At 43.0% G+C, this 8,234-nt stretch overlaps 1 pseudogene; it reads left to right on the plus strand.

Annotated features, from left to right (window-relative positions):
- The first annotated feature begins 217 nt into the window (after positions 1-217).
- LOC123082898 (transcription factor SPATULA-like) lies at positions 218-1,858 on the plus strand (annotated as a pseudogene).
- Positions 1,859-8,234: the final 6,376 nt, after the last annotated feature.

The following is an 8,234-nucleotide window of genomic DNA, read 5'->3' on the forward strand; positions in this document are numbered from 1 at the left end:
CTCACTACTTCAGAGTTAATTAGTGTTTCGGTACAGTTTTTTTTGTTATGAAGTAGCTTATATATAATTGAAGTGATTCTGCTTTTATGGATGGATGCTCGTAGGTTTTTATGGACTAAAATTCTGTCAATGTATACCACTAAAATCTTCTAAATGAATATTACTTCATTTCTTGTAACTGAATATTTCTTCAGCTTTGGGGTATAATTCTTCTGCAATGGGCAGATTTAGACAGCACTTAGAAGGCGCCGCTGGGTTCTACAAGAGCGAGACGGGCGGGTCATCCGAGCCTGAGTCGCATGGGACGTCCGACTGCCCGCGCGGGGGAGGGAGGTCCAGCAGCAAGTGCACCCGCGCTGCCGAGGTGCACAACCTCTCCGAGAAGGTGGTGTCCCGGTTCCCCGTCGTCAACCATTTTCCCCTGAGTTTCACACCGCCTTTCTGCTCTTCTCGCCCTGTTTTCTTGGTTGATCATTGCTTGCTTGCTTGCTTGATTGGGGTGCAGCGGCGGAGGAGCAGGATCAACGAGTAGATGAAGGCACTGCAGAGCCTGATACCCAATTCCAACAAGGTCGGCACCACAAAACCATCTACTGTACCACTTTGTTTTTCTTCGTCCCTGAATTCGGGGCTACTGAGTTTGGTCATGCTTGTGTGGTTACAGACTGACAAGGCATCCATGCTTGACGAGGCCATACTCATTGAGTATCTGAAAGCAACTGCAGCTCCAAGTACAGGTTAGTAAATGCATGTCTCAATGGCTGGTTGATGTAGAGACTAACTTGCTAGTGCATTTATTTTAACTGATGGTCCAAACTCCAAACATTGACGCAAGAGTTTTAATGTGGGCGTTTTCTTTATTGATTCTTTATCCTATCCATAGTGAAGTAAAGCCGGGAAATTTTCCACACGGCAAAGCAGTGGCTACTTTCTGTTATGTCCACTGTTTTCTAGCCATATCTTATAGAACTTTTGATTTCCTTGGATTCACAATGGGATTTAAATGCTGATCAAAATGTTGATATGTTAGGACTAGTTTCCTAGTGCAAATGCAATTCGGCAAATCCACTGTAACTCACACTAATTGCCCTATTTTATAGTGTAACTGTAAGTGGTTTTCACTGCAATTTGTCACCAAAATTTATAGTTTCTTTTAGTGTGAACATTTTTTACTATAAATATTCTACTAATTTACTGTAAATCTGCTGCTAATGCAATGTATCTCTATTGCTAATGAACTTTAAATCTACTGCAAAATCATTGTAAAAACTCACTATAATTCCACTATGTAAAGGGTGTTTTTTATCATGCTTTTCAAGTCTATGTTCATCCAACAACCCCATACTCTTTTTCTATTCTGGTTTCTTATTTTTCTTGCAAAGGTACAGTAACTTCCCATCTCTTTTCGTGCAAATGATAAGAAGGTGAGAGGACCTGTTTCTCACAGGAGGGAGTAGGTTGAGACCTCACTATCTGCTTCAACCAAAAGATTTGAAGAATTGCAAAAGGTAATTTTGGGGAATTTTAGTGCATATTCTCATTGTATGAGAATTTAACTACCAATCTCCTGTATCATCTGAGCTTATGCTTCCTCTCCATTTATTCACTATATCTATATGCCTTGCTGATGCTCATTTCCATTGTTGCAGGATAATGAGATGTTGAAGCGGCAGAGTGAATCCATGACATTGCAGTGCGGTTGCACCGTTCCGTTGGATATTACTCAGGAATAAGGACATTTCACTGGCAGATTAGCTCTAATTTTCCTTTTCATTTTTCTTTATTATTGGAGTGAGAACAGGTAGAAGGAGGAACTGTGTAATAGTAGACACGACAACTATGTGATGGTAGAATAAGAATAAGGACATTTCCATCGCTATTGTGTTTTTGGAATTGTATGCATAAAATGGAACTGATCGATTTTTTTTAATTCCTAATTAGCTACAAGTAGCGTGGGGGTATTATAGAAGTGCTACTACTATTCCATTAGTAGTAGCGTGGGTGTGGAATACTAGTAGCGAGGGGCACCAGCACTACTGGTATGTCTGTTTAGCAGTAGCGTGGGGTAAAACAAGGGCTACTGCTAAAAATTAGCTCTAGCGCCGTAGCAGTAGCGCGGGTACCTGCGCTACTGCTAGTCCAAAAACCAACGCTACTGCTAAGGTTTTTCCTAGTAGTGTGACATGCGTGTGTGTCGAAGAAGATGAGGCCTTGCGATACGCCTAAGCATGTCCCCACCGTATCGGGATGATGTCCCCGCCGCCAATAGTTACGACAAGTCATCGTGACACATCGAGCGTCGTGCCGCCACGACTGCGTCGTACGTACCATGTTGCTGAGTCCCGGTGAGCCCATGCCGCTTCCATGGACCGGCGAGACAACGACGAGTGAGGCGTTGCGATGCGACGGATCCTTGCCCAATAACCGTCGATAGTGCCATCTTCAGCTTCGGTCGAGCCCGGCGTGAGAGAGGCGACACTGGTTGCGCCTAGAGTGCGTCGAATGAGTCGAACGAACGCGTATCGTTGACTCCCGGCATGATGATGTTGCCAGTGACTGTTGACACCAGATATTGGCATGGTCAAAAACGTAATTAAGATGGCCTCAAATGAAGAAGTATTCAAAGTGAGAAAGCTCTGTATCGTCAAAAGAAGAAACTTTGATATTTGGGCCATAGCCATCCGGTCTCATTTCTAAGGCCGAAGTTCTGTTCGAAGTATTCAGATTTTGTATTTAAAACACTATTCGGCTGATTACGCCCCCAAGATGGCCTCATATGAGAAACGTTTCTACACAGATTGTCTTCGTCTCATCGAAACGATTGATTTTGGTATAAGAAATGTCTAAATCGGAGTTCGTATGCAAAAGTTAAAGCCAAAACAGTACGCTACATAAGTCTGCCCCGGAAGTTCCGGACAAAACTTCCGGAGAGGTTCCAGGCTAAACCGAAAGTTTGCACGCGGTGCGCCCCAAAAACTGGAATTTTAACATTGTATGCAGATTTGCGGGGCCAATTTCTACATTAAGATGACCTCGAATGAAAAGGTGATCAACTAAGGAATTTTTCTCCATTGCAAGATCTACAACTTTGCTTTTGGGACCATCGCGATCTGAAGCCATATGCGATCTGCATGAGCTGTGCAAGAGGCCAACTTGACGTAATTTTAGCCCGGAAGTTCCGGGCTGACCGGAAGTTCCGGGCTGACCGGAAGTTCCGGCCCTCGTAGTCCGAGTTAGGTTACCTTTTGATGTTTTGGACGGGATTTGAGTCCTTTCCTTATACGGAAAGTCCACCCGCCTCATATATATGTAAGAGGTGACGGCCGATTGAATAACAACACACAATCGAACAATCAATCTATCAGCTTTTACCTTTACCTTTATCTCTCTCCCTCGTTCTTCTTCTTCCTCGTTCTTCGTTTGTTCCTCTAGTTGCAGGGAGGCGATCCACGAGGCCCTAGGGGCAATTAGGTCGACCTAGGGCAGCCCATAGCTGCCGCGCGCCCTGACGGGGTCCCTCCCGGGCGTGTGGGGTTTCGGGTCCTCAAAAGCGCCCGCCGGATTGTCCTCCATACCGCGCTTCCAGCGGGTCTCCTTCGATGTGAGCTACGGTGCATCACCCCCGGCGTCGAGGCTACACGGTGACGTGTTCGTGTGCGAACACACTTTTTGGCGACTCCGCTGGGGAAGAAGCTTTGAACGGTCTCCGACCCGTTCTTGCTACGAAGAGGTCGTCATCTAGGGTTTGCAATCTACAAAGGTAATATGAATACCCAATTCACATATGTAGATGCAAATAATGCATATGTTGTTGCTAGATCATCTAATGAGCATAATGTATCGGCTAGCCCTAGCTTTATCAATCATGCATCCAATTATGTGTAAGAGCCGATGCAACAAAATCTTCATTCTTCTACCACATATTATTTTAGCATAATGCAACATATGTATTCCAACTCCCATGCATAGGCAACCCCAGAAATCCATATGCCAATGAAAAACATGATGGGTTCGGTTAATCAAGTTGAAACACTTCACATAGGAATTTCCGATAGTATGCAACAAAGTGTTTCATCTTTTTATTCATCGACAACTAACTTGCAATATGTGAATCCAAACATGCCGGTGGATAGGGGAAATGGCCATGCTATTACTAGTTATCCGGCCAATTACCCTCAACCATCATATGCTACACTTCATGCTACTAATGTTTTGGCACCATATGCAACTATAGGTATTCATAATTCGGCTTCACACCTTCACGCTAATAGGCGGATAAGTGAAAATTCTATAGGATTCCATGTGTCTTCACCTAGTATCGTAGCATACAATGTTTTCCCTGCACAATTACAGAATTTCAGCGACATCTTGTTACCGAAAGAGTCTAAAAGTGTCGAGGGGCAATTCTATCCAGATTGGGTCATTAAGAAAAACCTTACATCTTTTTGGGACGAACGCAATGTTGTTCTACATGAATTAATAAAAGAGGGAAAGCCTATTAATTCTGTTGCAATACAAGATAGATTATCTCAAAAAGAGAAAGCATTGGGTGTGGGTGGAATTATCAAAAAGAGTGGTGATTCGGATATTGAAAAGACCGAATCAAATATTATGTATGCCGAATCTATTCTAAAAAAAGAGGATGACAAGGAGTTGGGGAGCTATCCGAAAGGGGAACAAGATATTGTTCAAGTAGCACAACCATCATGCTCTACCAACGTATTCGAAGAGGTATGTCTAGCAAGTGATTTACCTATCTTCCGATTGGGTCGCAACTTTATTGTTGATGCTTCTATTAGAAAAATTCTCATAAGCAATCTTGAAAGACCAATGAAGAAGGGTAAATTATTTGTTAGCAATAAAATCATTGCAAAGCATATCGGTCAACACATTGTGCCATTTATAAAGACCGATTGTAACTTATTATTACAACCAAGTTTTCCCCATTGCTTTATCAAAAGTTCATATATAATTGGGTAGCTTTGCTTGTTTCTGACTTGGCTTACACTTGGTCTCAATTGATACATGTATGTTCTAACTATTTTCGTTTCAGAAATTTAAAGCCAAGGTTAAAATCTTCTGAGCAAACCGATGCAAGTATAGTTTCTTATCCAATGACATCGGTAAGAGAATGCAAAATAAAATTCATAGCCGAATGGGGAGATACAAAATTAGAATCATTCGTTTGCTTACTTGGAAAGCCGTTCTCAGACCAAGATCGGCTAGAAAATGAGAAGCATCCCTTCAGTTCAAGCATGTGTGATCAAATATTTGATTTGTTGCTGAAAAATAATTACATTAGAGTTCTTGATAACCATGAAAAACCATCTATCCGAGGACGAATGTATTGTAAGTTGCATGATTCGTTCAAGCATAGTTTTGAGGATTGCAATATGTTTCGTCAAATAGTTAAATCGGCCATTGAAAAAGGAAGATTCAAACTTGTTGACACACCAAGGGATGACCAGTCTATTCCGATTGGTCCTGACGGCAAACGGTTTTTGTATCGGCTGCTTCAAGCTGATCCATCTACATACAAGAAGGTAAGGCCTGTGGGTAATGGGATCAAGCTTTCCAGTAAGTAAGTCGTTCAAGAGCACAATGATAATATTCTTGAGGGCGAAAATTCCATTGAGGTTGCACAAAAGACACCAAGTACTGGGGGGCAATGAGAAAATCCAAAGATCGGTGCAAGCACAATGAAAGAAAACAAAGGCCGGCGTAAGCACAAAGGTAAAAAGCCGAAAGTCACTTTCGTGCAAGTATTGGAAAAGTATCAGAAGATAAGTGAGGAGAACAGTGCTTATCGGCCAACTAATGCAAAAGTATCAAGATCACCCCCTAGGCGCAAATCCAAGGATCGATATTGGCAAGAAGAGAATTTGAATGCAACTTGTTCATATCCTTATTTTGGGCCGCCAATGCCAATGTCGTGGATGCCTCCCTATGCTCACATAAATCCATATCCATCGTGGGACAAGTATGATACAAGGGCACATTCTCCATATTATTATAAACCATCTCGCTAGTATTATGCAGCTCCAAGAAGACCAACATTCAATGAGCAGTCATATGTTCAAGACCGTTTCAAAAAAGAATCGGTCTGGATCACAAGGAAGAATAAGGAGCTCGTTGAGCAAGTCTACCGCGTCAAAAGAGATGGTCGTAAGAGTGCCATTTCAGATATGATCTCAAATGAAAAAGAGCCAATTAAAGTGTTGACATTGGCTACAAAAGACAATGAGGCAAGTCAATCAAGTGCCAAATCTGAAGGTAAGAAGTTGAGAGTGCACAAGGTAAAACAAGAATTGCCATTACTTCAAACAAAATCGCAGCCGGGGTGCTCACTCGGCTTATCGTATTGGAAAAAGAAGGAGATGCAAAATCTTAGTGCACAAGAACTTGAAAAGAAAAACATGGCATGGGTTCCCAAAGGAAATATTCAAAATAAGAATTATGTGCAAGCTTCCTTTACAAGGAGTGCGGCAAAGGTGAAGAAGGAAAAGAGTGAAAGCTACGAAGGACCAAGCCGAAGGTTTCAACATCTTCGGTCCACACATTATCCATTTTCTTCAACAATGTCGGTGATGCCTATGCCATGGAATTCTTCATCAGATATGATTGGTTACCCTCAATGGGCTTATTTTAACCCATGGATGCAATAAAATTTCTTACATCATGAAAGTGAATTACCAAATCATTATATGTTGGATTAGCTTCACTTTTGTTGCTAATATAAATGGCCGATATATACTTATCGTCCAAAGCACGTAAAAAATGGCCGATGGAGTGTCGACATCGCGCTTAGAACAAACTTTGTGCAAGTTATTTTTTGGACACAAGTTTTGCCGAAAAACAGGGGGGCATGTGTTGACACCAGATTTTGGCATGGCCAAAAACGTAATTAATATGGCCTCAAATGAAGAAGTGTTCAAAGTGAGAAAGCTCTGTATCGTCAAAAGAAGAAACTTTGGTATTTGGGCTATAGCCATCCGGTCTCATTTCTAAGGCCGAAGTTGTGTTCGAAGTATTTAGATTTTGTATTCAGAACACTACTTGGCTGATTACGCCCCCAAGATGGCCTCATATGAGAAAAGTTTCTACACGGATTGTCTTCGTCACGTCGAAGAGATTGATTTTGATATAAGAAACGTCTAAATCGGAGTTCGTATGCAAAAGTTAGAGCCAAAACAGTGCACTGCATAAATCTGCCCCGGAAGTTCCGGGCAAAACTTCCGGGGAGGTTCCGGGCTAAACCGAAAGTTTGCACGCGGTGCGCCCCGAAAACTGGAATTTTAACATTATATGCAGATTTGCGGGGACAATTTCGACATTAAGATGACCTCGGATGAAAAAGTGATCAACTAAGGAATTTTTCTCCATTGCAAGATCTACAACTTTGCTTTTGGGACCATCGTGATCCGAAGCCATATGCGACCTGCAGGAGCTGTGCAAGAGGGCAACTTGACGTAATTTTAGCCCGGAAGTTTTGGGCTGACCGGAAGTTCCGGCCCTCGTAGTCCGAGTTAGGTTATCTTTTGATGTTTTGGACGGGATTTGGGTCCTTTCCTTGTACGGAAAGTCCAGCCGCCTCATATATTTGTAAGAGGTGACAGCCGATTGAATAACAACACACAATCGAACAATCAATCTATCAGCTTCTACCTTTACCTTTTTCTCTCCCTCATTCTTCTTCTTCCTCGTTCTTTGTTCGTTCTTCTAGTTACAGGGCGGCGATCCACGAAGCCCTAGGGGCGATCAGGTCGACCTAGGGCAGCCCATAGCCGCCGCGCGCCCTGACGGGGTCCCTCCCGGGTGTGTGGGGTTTCGGGTCCTCAAAAGCGCCCACCGGATTGTCCTGCGTACCGCGCTTCCGGCGGGTCTCCTTCAACATGAGCTGCGGTGCATCACCCCTGGCATCGATAGTACACGGTGACGTGTTTGTGTGCAAACAGTGACCTAGCCACGGAGGGTATGCCTGGGACTTCTTTGTCTTTTTTGCATGGTTTTTACCTGGTCAACACGTTATTGAACTGTCGCTGGATTCTGGCATGCGGTGCCCATCAACTCCATCAATAAAGAGTCACGTTTACAAATCAATAAAGAGTCCCACGCTAAGACGCGTCACACGACGATGTTAAATGCCAGAGAAACATCATTTAGGGCCCGCTTGGCATGGGGTATTTTTTCTGAAACAGGGCAAAGATTTGCCACTTTCATTCATTAAGCAGAAG

This window comes from Triticum aestivum, chromosome 4A (genome assembly GCF_018294505.1).
Source record: "Triticum aestivum cultivar Chinese Spring chromosome 4A, IWGSC CS RefSeq v2.1, whole genome shotgun sequence".
NCBI lineage: Eukaryota > Viridiplantae > Streptophyta > Magnoliopsida > Poales > Poaceae > Triticum > Triticum aestivum.